The following is a 12,988-nucleotide window of genomic DNA, read 5'->3' as shown; positions in this document are numbered from 1 at the left end:
GTGTCATAGGTTAGATGGAGGGTCAGGATTCTGCTAACATGATTACTCGCGACCAATTTTGTATGCATGTGCCTGTCATAATTCTGGACCCTGTAACTTATGGTTGTCGTTTGTTCGGTAGTTTTTCTCGTTTGAATTGTCTAACATTTGTCATTGCGGGATCTTTTATAGCTGCCTATGTGGTTTGGCCTTTGCCTATTTCAAAGGCCACACGGTGACCTATAGCTAATACTTTCTGTATCATTTTCCTTTTGTGGAGAGTTGTCTCATTGGCATTCATACCACATCTTCTTTTATGTATTATTTTGTTGATTCAATTACAGTATCGATCTATAAGTGAAACATATTTAGATAACAGTTAAAGGAAGTAACACGTTTAACAATATTTGCTTATTCAGTCAATATTAGGAAAGAAAAAGAACATGTGTCACTAATCGTTGATATAAACCACGCAGAACATTCACCACGTACTTTGTTTTAACACGCTATATTTAAAAGTAGCCACTTCATTTCAAAAATAATCTTTTTATCAACAGGTCTGCCATTACAAATTGAGGTAAGTGTTCAATTTTTTCTTACAAGAGATAATCTTAATTTAAATTTGTTCAATACAATTCAAAGGTAATAACAAAATATTCTATCAGATACATTTTGGCTCATCTTGTTTGCTATGAGCTTAAGAGTTTCAAATGGGGAAGTTTAAATCATCCCTTCGTAAATTTTACGGCCGTCATCGCCATCTTGTTTGCTGAGAGATATTGACCTTTAACCTTACATTAGTCCATGCTTTTTTCTCTTTTTTTACCATTGTTTTGTCTGGTTTTGATAAATGTATGTCTTTTGTCGAATGCCACTGTTTTATACTCTCTCCCTCTTCTGTTAAAACCCGTTAGAAAGATGCATTACTTTCTGAAATTTCAATGAGTTCTTCGGCTGTTCAAACCCATTATAACTGTTAATAATTACAGATAAAATAGACTATTATTATTCAAAAAATCAAACAATAAAAAACTCTATTAATAGGCGGAAAGGATTTTAGAAAATCCCTCAAATATTTATTTCAAAATTAAAAAGAGGTTGACATGCCACAAAGACATTGAACAAACAACACATATAAACTATGCTAGCAATGGAAAAATCGTTTTAAAGTAATAAGTCATATTTAAGAGTACTGAAAGTAGAAATCAGCAACGTTAGATAACGACATATGGCATTATCGTTTACAGCCTAGTAACAAATATATATTATGAATTAGTTAGTCCACTTTCAAACACTATTCGGATTATGTTACATTTTCGTTACAGAACAACTTCTCTATAGTATTATATGTTGATATTGCATAACACATCCTTTTCTTGATATAACATTAAAGGGAACAAGTAATTAAGTTTTATCTAATAATAAGTCATACCAAACTTGTAATTTTTTGGATGTTTTATTACCCTTAGACTTGACTGAATATAAAATGTTGAATTTCAAACACGTTTTTGATACATAAGACTGTAATACTTATAAACAACAATGACATTCAAAATAAAAAAACACAAAGAACAAAATTTAAAACCAAAAATCAGTACGAATCCCTAACACAAATAATTCCATATTTTTATTTTTTTTTGACAGTCCGATTACCCATATTTAACACATGAAAAGTGAATTACAGTGGTGTTGACGCTCGTTTTTTAGATATTTTGAAAGCAAAACTTTTAAATAACATGGAATATAATTGATATAGACGAGTTTTCATTTCAGAATTATGATGAAGTGTTGTTGTTTGATTGTTTTTATCTTTTGCACAATTGATGTGTCAAATGGCGGCAGTAAGTATCCTTTATGTTTAAAACGTTGTTGTGAAGATTTAAGATTAGGCTGCTTGACTCTCTTATAATATAAATGATCCTTTCACTCTGATCAAACGTTCTGCATTCGAGAGCCAAATGAGACAGACAGGGGTATAACCTTTTTATGTTACAGATGTTCAATCATTATAACACAATTATCTACCATTTGTTTTTTTATAGTAATTGGGGATAAACACCTTCAGTTTACAACAATAACATCAGTTGTTTTGTCTCGCTATAGAGCTGTACACAATTGTTCAGCTCTACTTTCCTAGGTTGACAAAAGAACAACCAAAAAAATCTGCATTTAGGAAGCATCTCGAGCAAATTTAGTAAATTGTATTTATAAGAAATAATAGCGCAACAACAATATCTATAGACTGTTTCCTTAAAATTTAAAAAAAATCTTCTTTGTGTCCTACATTCAACATGGTTAAGCAAATCAATTTGAGAAATAAACAATGACTTTATAAATATATTCCTATTGTGTAATGTAAATATATATATGAAAGTAAATTATGCTATATTGTATCGGAGTACTTTACTTTTCAGCTCTTTCTAAAATATGCATCGGTACCTGTGGAACAAAAGGTGTTCCGTGTAATGAGACTTTCGGGTCTGATTGGACGTATAACGGAAAATGCTGTGGTGACCGACCATGTTGTAAATGTAAGTAGACATATAAATCAGTCAATAGTTTCAGTCACTGTTGATCGAATCGAATGAAATGCCAATAAATTTTATAGACATAGATAGTTATTTTTGGAGAAAAAGAAGCAAGGAACAGATTTTCATTCCCTTTTCTGAAATATTTTGTACTCAACATCAACGATGATAGCGTTTTGTGCAACCGTCAAAGAGAAAACTTCTAAGTATGACAAGTTTGTACTTAAAATATCACATTTGCAATTTTCCAGTCGAAGACAAAGCAATTAGTGAAAGCTGTTTCAGTTGTGTTCTTGAATATTTCTTTGTGTTACAATTTTCAGATTTTGTTCTGTTCTTCTTTATGTTTTGATTAAACGTCTGCATAGTTCACACTCGGAAAGCACAATTAAGTTTTACCTGTGTTTTTTTTTTTTGCATTTTTTTTTCATATTCAACAACCAAATGTTGGCTTACTTTTAACAAAAACGACGATTTATATACAATAAATAAAGAGAAATGATTTAAGTCAGCTGTAATGTTTTAACATACTGTGGAATCATGTTAATTCGTTGGATACCACGGAATTAAAATTTCAACGAATGACAGATCTTATATAGACTCGTATGCAGACTTACAAAAAAATGCGATAAACAAATATCAACGAACATTAAGTCTAAAAAGACAGAATCACAATTTATATATGCACAAAGTTATTTTTGAATTTACAGTTACACATGTTATAATAGTGCACTCATAATACGTTCCCTTTTACAAATGAATTTGATAGTTACTTGCAATGTAAGTATAGGCCTTTCGTCTTTTTTTTTCCTTTACGTTTTTCCTTTTTTTTTCTATTCACCTTTGTTGTTCATTTTTCCTTTCTTATTTTTTCTCTTCTTTAATTTTCTTTTTCTTCCTTGTGTTAAGTTTTAGTTTTTTTTTCTATCATACACTGATGTGTAAGATACAAATGTTCATGCATTTAATGCACAACAATTTGGTTTATTGTGAAAAGTTGTTTTATTGGCAATCATTCCAAATCTTCCTAATTAAAGAAATACTTTTATCTTCTGTGTTTCAGTTAATTATGTCATATATATATATAAAAATATGTGGTGTGAGTGCCAATAAGACAACTTTCCATCCAAATAACAATTGATAAAAGTAAACCATTATAGGTTAATGTACAGCCTTCAACACGGAGCATTCGCTCACACCGAACAAACAGCTATAAACAGCCCCAAAATTACTATTGTCAAACCATTCAAACGGGAAAACCAAGGTCTAATTTGTATAGAAAAAAAAACGAGAAACACGAATAAATAACATAAACAAACGACAACGACTGTACATCAGATTCCTGACTTAGGACAGGTGCAAACATTTGCAGTGGAATTTAACGTTTTATTGGTACCAAACCTTCTCCCGTTTTCTGAAACAACAGCATATCATCACAACATAGAAAACCACACGATAAAATGTCAATTGGAAGGCTCACCTCAATCAAAAACGTTAAATAACACACTATGAACGAATAAATAAATGTTTATTTGTTTTATTTAAAATGAAGGAACATATTTTCCGCATGCAAAGCTCTGATTCTTTGTCCAGCTTTAGCTAAACGTATGCGTTCATTTTGGTTTATAGTTCTTCATGTTTTTAATTAGCTTGTGAATTTCAAATATTTTGGCCTCCAGCATCACTGACGAGACATTGATTGTCAAAATGCGCATCCGGTGCAGACGATTGTGACCGTTTAATTCCAAAATGACTTTCTGTAAAATCTAAACATGGTGCTTCTTTTATAACGATATTGTAATTACGCCATCGCTTTATCTTTTTATGATTTAATTTCAATTGTATTATTTTTTTAGTTTTAAAAGCGCCATGTGTTCCAGAAACTTGCCCAAAGGGGTTCAAGCTATTATCAAACCAAACGAGTAGTCAAAATTGTTATTACAGTAGTGGTCCCAGTAGTTGGGTTAATGACGCTAGCTGGAATACAGCTGCGGTGAGTGTGTTAGTTAATTCGCATTTGCAAGACCGTGCCTGTTTCTTCGAAAAAAAACAAGAACCACAAACCATAAACAATAAACAATATTACGTAATCTGTAAGCAGACGATACTATTAATTTAAGATAACAATGAAGGTATATGTTTAATGTGTTGATCAAGTGACATATCAGAATTCTTAATTCCTGACTTGAAAAAAAATTCTACAGTGTTCATAATTATGTCATTGTATCTGTTTTTGATTTATAGAGTACCTTGTTGAAAGTCTGGTTAACTTTTTCATATTTAAATTCCATGTGACGTTTTAAAAGTGGGACGAAAGATACCAGAGGGACAGTCAAACTAATAAATCGAAAACAAAACTGACAACGTCATGGCTAAAAATGAAAAAGGCAAACAGACAAACAATAGAACACATGACATAACATAAAACTTAAGAGTAAACAACACGAACCCCACCATAAACTGTGGTTGATCTCACGTGCTCCGGAAGGGTAAGCAGATTCTGCTTTAAGAGGTGTTGAACGAAGCCGAAATTATTTGGACAGAATTTTATCTGAATCAACAATGATATGTTGATTATAGATTATAATAGTACTAGTACATATTTCTGGCCAAAATTCCAGCTTTGATAAGTGTTTGAAATCAATATAATTTCACTTCTTCGTACTATGAACAACAATATCATTTTCTTTCTTCTTTTATACTGTATACACATCTCACCTCTGGCATTTATATATACAGAACACGAAGTTTTGTCGAGCACCAATTTTATAGTTTTATTGTTGATATATATTCACCCAAAGTGTACCAATTTTCAGGATAGTTTTATTGCTATACCAAAAAATTATTGAGTGTTCCTAAACGGAAGGTAATACAGACAAAAGAAGTAACAACAAAATCATTTTCATTTAACTGTGTATAAAATTATTGCAAAAGGCTGATTGTTTTCAGTTTTGTTGGGTTTTTTTTTAAATTTGTTAACATTGAACTTTTGATTTATTATTCATTCATTATTATACTAGTTTTGTATTTTTATTGTAGCATAGATAAAATTAATTCGTTCATTTGTGTTACTTCTTCTTTTGATTGAGTAAAGCCATTTCAATAGATATTTTATAGTGTATCTTTCTATGTTGTTATACTCACCTATTGGTTCAGGTAAAGGTAAAGGTGTGGTACCATTTAAACGTTTAAATCCGCTGCAATTGATTGTACCTGTTCAAAGTCAGAAACCAGTTGTTCAGTAGTTGTCGTTTGTTGATTCGATTCTTAAGTGTTTCTCGTTTCTCTATGTGTCTATATATATATATTTGACCGTTGGTTTTCCTATTTGAATGGTTTTACACCAGAAATTGCTTTGAGCCAATTATAAATTGCTGTTAGGTGTGAACCAATGCTCTGTGTTGACGAACGTACTTTGACCTATAATGGTTTACCTTTATTGTGACTTGGATGGAGAGTTGTCTCTTTGGCACTCATACCTCATTTTATATCTATATTCAAGTTTATAGAAAATTTGTCATTCGTTGAAGATTTATTTTCGTGGTTCATCTATACCCGAGAAATCTGTGAAAATGAACGAAATGTAAATATGATATTAATGTCATCTACGTATTTGGCACAACTTTTTGGATTTTGTATCCCCAATGCTCTTCCACTTTGTACTTGTTTGGCTTTATAATATTTTGATATGAGCGTAACTGATGAGTCTTATGTAGACGAAACGCGCGTCTGGTGTACTAAATTATAATCCTGGTACCTTTGATAACTATTTACACCACTGAGTCGATGCCACTGCTGGTGGACGTTTCGTCCCGCGGTTATCACCAGCCCAGTAGTCAACACTTCGGTGTTGACATGAATATCCATTATGTGGTTATTTTTATAAATTTGCTGTTCACAAAACTTTGAATTTTTCGAAAAACAAAGGATGTTCTTATCACAGGCATAGATAATCTTAGCTGTATTTGGCACAACTTTTTGGTTTTTTTTTATCCCCAATGCTCTTCAAATTTGTACTTGTTTGGCTTTATAATATTTTGATATGAGCGTCACTGATGAGTCTTATGTAGACAGAACGCGCGTCTGGCGTACTAAATTATAATCCTGGTACCTTTGATAACTATTTACTTAATTTTAGGATAATTGTTCCTCGACAGATGGTGCCTACCTGTGGAGACCAAACACTGAACAAGAAGCCAATGCTGTTCAAAATGAATTTAATATTCGTAAGTTGAGAATGTATAATGAATTATTTTTAAATGACGTTTTTCCGTAATCATGAATTACATAATAAAAAAAAACAACTGTGATAACAAATTAATAAAATTCGTTTCGAAAATCGTGACAACGAGTTTTATTAGTTATTAAGATTTACAAATATTAAAGATGTTGTAACTAGTTCCAAAAAATTGTGAAGACTATTTTATTCTGTGAAAACATTTTTTTAATTTAATGATAACGATTTAAATCGTGATTTCGACGTTGAATTATATTTTTGTTAGGTCCTAAAAAGGCTTTCGTTTAACAATACAATTTTTTTTATCTAAAGACTTTCCAAAACTTAAGAAGGTTAAACAACTGATATAACTAGTTTCCATTGGTCACATCTTGAAAAACTAAAGAAGGTTTACAAAAACTGGTTACAACTTCAAAATAAAAAAAGATTAAAACAAACTGATGTATCTAGTTTCATATGGTCACAACTTAAAAACGTATTTAAATAATGATAAAGTAGATTGGGTAACTATTGCGAGACTACAATGGGATGAACAGCTTTAAATTTAACTACTTGGCTGGTTATCTAAAACTATAAATTATGATTTTAATCTTGTCCTAGCTATTAAAACAGGTTTAATCCATCAATCTTTTTACATACAAATGTTTACCCAGTCAGATGCGGCAAAAATTATAATAGTTCATATTGATGTTACTCTTATTTTTGTTAACTACAACCTCAACATAATTGATTTATCTTGTTTCTTTGAAAATTCTAGTCAGGAATAGGACAAACTAGAGAAATATTTAGTTAAATCAAGTTTTAAGGACTTTTAACATTTTTATCAAAGTCGGTATTAATGTTCATACCTTTCTATCTTGAACACGATAACGTTTGATCCAATATTGAAAATTTGATGTACAGATCTGTCGGGGCATTCAGACCTAGTTTTGGCACAAGAAAATAAATGTTTGATAACAATTTAAAATTGGCACATAATGTTTAGAAATGCATAAGGTCAAGAAATATAAATGAAAAGTTTTTATCTGATGAAGTCAAAATTACGTCATAATATGTACTGTTTTTCATAAAAACGATAAAAAGTACATAATGTACATTGTATGCAGTTTCTATCTTTATTTTCGCTGTGGAAACCTCGTGCGCTGCCAAGAAACAACAAAATAATTTAACAGAAGCTTTATAATAACTATTGACATAATCTCACCAAATATAAAGCTGTTTCATGGGTGCGCACATGCTTTTTCAATCTAAAATATACTTAAAGTTTGATAAAAACGAGGAAAATTTTAAAATTTTAGAAAATATGCAAATCAAGTCATGTATTGTTGCCATGGTAACTTGTTTAATGCCAAATTTGTTTTGTTTTTCTAAATACCTTGCACCTAAGTCAAGTTTTCAGATAATTTAGAATATGTATGAAAACTTTTAAATTTGCAGGAATTTTTGGACCAAATAAGGGCCTTTTGATGAATATTTATCGTTTAAATTGCATTATTGTCTTTTTTTCATTATCAAAACAAACTTCATTTGAAAAAAGAGAGGTTCATGAACTCGTTTTCAAGTTAAATCAGTTTGAATGATAAAAATCAGTCGAAAAATGCATCTTTTACCGATATGTCACAGTTTGACGTCGCATATTTAATTCTATACCTTTCGTCCTTTATCGACTGATTTTCGATGAAAATGATGAAGCTCATTTACATTTAATTTTTTACAGCCGATGATAATTATATATTGACTGGTGCAAATAATATAAACAACAATGGAACCTATACATTTGCAATAGAAAATGGTCCCTTTTCATTTAATGATCTTCCATTTGGATCAGGTAAATTTTATGATAATTTAGCAAAAGTATATACACCATACGTCGATGAGACAGCAAACAAACAACACAAAAAACTACGTCATCTAGAGGACAGTACATGGTATCCAACAATATGTGTGTATAAAAAGGTGGGGGGAAATTAATAGATTAATAGTGTTCAGCACTTTCTCATTTGGTCGATAACAAGATAAAAGAATAAAAACATGTAGTTTTTTTTCGAATGTGATCTGTGATCTACCTAATGACACTGAACTACGGATTTGTACTTACATTAACAACCTTCTTACCCTTCCAGAGCACCTGATATAACCGCTTGTTTTTATATGTTGTATTTCGTTTACTGGTTTTTTTAGTAGAATTCCGGTTTTTTCCAGTCAATTAAAAATTTGTAAAGTTAAACTATCATTTGTCAAATTACTGTCTTCAACACGGAGCTTTTGCTCACTCCAAACAACAAGTAATAAAGTTTGTTTTTCGACTTATGGGTTTTGACGATCGTTTTGTATATTCCCCCCCCCCCCCACACACTTTTTCTAATACAATCAAAAGACTATTTAACATTTAACTCTAAAAATGGTATCGAAGAATTGAAATTGTCCCTTTTGCGTCATTTAATACGAAATACGAAATTAATGTTCGGTAAATTATTTCAGAACTTACATTTGGTAATGACGCTAATGACGCGCACTTCTGTGTGTTTGTTGGGGCCACCAAACGTACATGGACTTGGATTAAATTTGCCTGTACCGCTTCTGGTAGCTACATATGCGAGTACAAACTAGTAAGTATACTCCTTCGTTTAGCCGTTAATTGGAAATAGTATATTGCCTTCACAATATATATATATAACAACAACATCACCATGCATCGTGGAAACTTCAGTACAGGTCACAAATAGGTTACAGTCGCCTGACATTCGATACACATAGATACTGTTTTATCGTCCCCACCCCTACGTCTATATCATCCTACTCTGTCGCTCCGTAGTTATCGTAGAAAGGCTTCAAAACGAGACCAGGCATTATCAGCGACGTCACAATGTGAAAGGGGAAGTTATCAGCGACGTCACAATGCGAGAGGAGACGTTATCAAGCTTGTTTTAATCATGCTGAAAACTGTCTTAGGAAGAGGGAAAAGACCAGTAATAAAACGATTAACAGATAATCGTTTTTTTTCGTATAGCTATCGTAAAATATCAGCCGCTCGACGTTATCATGATAATGTGAAACTTTTAAGATCGTTCGCTGCGCTCACTCGCCAAACAGGTTCACATTGTGGCTCGCGGCTGATATTTTACGATATCAATGTGTAGAAAACCCGATAATCTATACTTATTTAGAAATAAGATATTGTAACTCTTATTCGTATAAGGGTTTTTTGCCACACCCCCCTGGTTAAGAAAATTTCTAAAGGCGTTCGGTAAGAAGAAAAAATTGTTTACCTCGATACCGTTGTTTTTGTCAAATGCCACTCGTATGCATGAAATAGCTTTTTCATTTCTAATAAATGTTCATTGAATCCATTTCTATCTCGGAATGTTAATTGAAGACCCATTGGAGGCCTTCTGCTGTTGTTTGTTCCTTGGTCGGGTTGTTGTCTCTTTGACACATTCCCCATATCCATTCTCAATTTTATTATTGCATGTATTGTAAGCAGGTATCCTACATGTCATATGAAAAGTCTAGCTGAGGTCTTTGGAAGTTACGTTATTTTGAGACATTGGTACTTCCAATCTGCCGTGGTATTTTCTAGCCGATACCCTGGCACATGGAAGTACATTGTTACAAATACACCAACATAGAACAGAAAATCTCAATATAGAGAAAATAGGTGAAAAATATCATATCTCTCATCTAAACAAAATACGACATTTCATCACACTTTTCTGTGAATCTACACTACGAGAATTTCTGATATTAGTGCGTAGGGTGTGTATATATATATATATAAACGAGTCTAAATTGAAAACAACGTTCAAACCTATGATTGCTTTGGATAAAAACCGCAATTTGTATACGTGTGCATGTAAAACAAATTTCGTTGTAGAAGGGTCTAAAAACAGCACAAACAACATTTTCCAAAAGACCAAAACAATGAAGAAGTATATTTAAACAAAACGCATTTGACTAACAGGTCGAACCACTGATGTTCTTTAACCCTGTTGACTGCCATTGGCGATTGCCAAATAAAATTGATCACAAGATGTAACAAAATAGATCTTAATACAAATTTAATACTAAACATAAACCAAAAAACTTGTGGCCAAGATGTTATGCCACAAACATAAGGTGTCATATATCTATACATACAACTAGTCTAAACATCAACCCAACAATCAGATCTGTGAATTTGCTTTCGCAAGTTTTTTGTTCTTCCCTCGCCGGGATTCGAACCCATGCTACTGAGATATCGTGACACCAAATCTGTAAGTTATACAATTTTAACAATTCAATGCAGTCAAGATTTCCCTTTATGCTTGACAAGTTTTTGATTAATACCTTGTGTATTCATCAGGCAGCTGGGGTATTATGATGGACATATAGGGCCATCATGGTAGACATACTTTTCACGGCCACCATAAATAAGAAAATGTCACAGGTAGTACCGTAGGTTGCAAGCAAAATAAATTAACAAGTGAACTATGTTTTTCCAAAATTTTTAAAAGAAACAAGTTTGAGTCGTTTTATGCATCGGAAACAACAACAGGTTGAAGAGGTCGTATGAATAATTACATATAATTTCGGCAACTTCTATTTAAATATTCATGAGGAAAAGTGGTATCGGGTCAGTGAATGTATATGACAATAAAATATACAGTCAACGCATTTTGAATGCTCAAATAGAACGAGTGCAGTATAAATATATGTATAAGTAAACTTTACCGCTTGATGCATTTTCAGATTCATTACTAAACTACTTCCTGTTTACAGAAAACTTGTATCATTTGATACATGATAGCGAAGTTTAAAATGTTCATCAAACTTTTCGTAGGAACTACAATTCAAGGATATCTAAAATTTGTTTTAGGGTTAATATTAATCAGTTTTACCATGTGATGCGTTTTCAGATTCATCCCCGAACAACTTTCTGTTTACTGAACAATTGTATCATTTTACACATAATAGCCAAGTTGAAAATTTTCATCACACTGTTCTCATGAACTACAATACAGTATTTCTGAATTTAGGGTTAAGTCTTTATATTAGTTAGCTGAACTGTGTAATGTGTTTTCAGATAAATCACTTTAAAGCTTCCTGTTACATTTGTAGCCGTATACTTTAAGCGTGCGGTTGTATCATTAGTGAGCAGTAGCTCACAGATTCACTTGTAGACAAATACTTTCTAACCTATACAAATATATAACATGAGATCTCAAATTTTAATTCAGATATAAGTTATTTTTATGTGTCTGTTGATTTATAGTATTGTGTTTTTCAGAAAGTATGTCCGTAGAGAGGATTTATACCATTACAGTACTTGATGTTATTAAAATTGTAAAAGATGATTTTTCTTTATCTTTGAAAAACAAAATAGAACTGACATATCAATGTTGCACCAAACCACAACACAAGGATTGACAACCTATTCATAACATTTTCAAAAAATATTGCTTAACAAAGTTGAGGAGCATCGAGGACCTTAAATTCGAAAACGTTATGCCAAATAAGGCAAAGTTAATCTATGTCTGGGATAAGAAAATCTTTCGAAAAATTCATAATTTTGTTAACAAGAAATTTATAAAAATATCAATATAATTGATATTCATGTCAACACTGAAGTGATTACTACTGATCTGGTGATTTCATCGGGGACGAAACGTCCAACAGCCAATCACACACTTTATCGGAAAAAATCGTTATCAATAGAACGTATTAAAAACGTTCAGCTGATGTTTACAGAGTTATCTCCCTGTAGTGTACCACATTAATCGAAGAAAAATTCAAAGAATTTTGGTCATGACGATAGCATACATTCGTAGTCAATGTTGACACGTATATTCTAAAAGGAGAAATTAAGCCATGACTGCATTTGTAATGCTTTCAATGGCAATCATCAAACGTAAACTAAATCGAAACCCTTGGTTCATAAAGCTTCTTCATAGGCAACACACAAAGGGAAAGTGCAAACAGAAACCTTAAAATCTTAAAGACAAATAATCCATACATGAGACCTGCTGGAATAATTTTAGATAAAAATATAGACAGCTAGAATTATACCTTTTTTCAAAATCATTCGATCAGTGTATGTTCACATGTGTTAATATGTCTTTTGATTGAGTAAGCCCATTACATTTGTCATTTTGGAGTGTTTCTTTCTTCCTATGTTGTGATGATAAACTATTGTTAAAGATAAGGGTGAAGGTTGGTACCTATTGCATCTGTTTGCACCTGTTCTAAGTCAAGAATCTGATGTTCA

At 31.9% G+C, this 12,988-nt stretch overlaps 2 long non-coding RNA genes across 2 annotated transcripts; both read left to right on the top strand.

The window, feature by feature from the left end:
• Window positions 1–470: 470 nt before the first annotated feature.
• Window positions 471–4,495, top strand: LOC134697220 (uncharacterized). Its single transcript, XR_010103084.1, has 4 exons — window positions 471–556; window positions 1,753–1,820; window positions 2,394–2,510; window positions 4,364–4,495. It is a non-coding gene; the product is annotated as an uncharacterized LOC134697220 (long non-coding RNA).
• Window positions 4,496–6,620: 2,125 nt separating this feature from the next.
• On the top strand, window positions 6,621–12,074 carry LOC134697219 (uncharacterized). Its single transcript, XR_010103083.1, has 4 exons — window positions 6,621–6,733; window positions 8,462–8,572; window positions 9,226–9,353; window positions 12,011–12,074. It is a non-coding gene; the product is annotated as an uncharacterized LOC134697219 (long non-coding RNA).
• The last annotated feature ends 914 nt before the right edge of the window (window positions 12,075–12,988 follow it).

The sequence above is a fragment of the Mytilus trossulus genome, chromosome 14 (assembly GCF_036588685.1).
Source record: "Mytilus trossulus isolate FHL-02 chromosome 14, PNRI_Mtr1.1.1.hap1, whole genome shotgun sequence".
Classification (NCBI taxonomy): domain Eukaryota; kingdom Metazoa; phylum Mollusca; class Bivalvia; order Mytilida; family Mytilidae; genus Mytilus; species Mytilus trossulus.
Note: the sequence above shows the minus strand (reverse complement) of the source record. Positions and strands in the feature narration are given on the sequence as shown.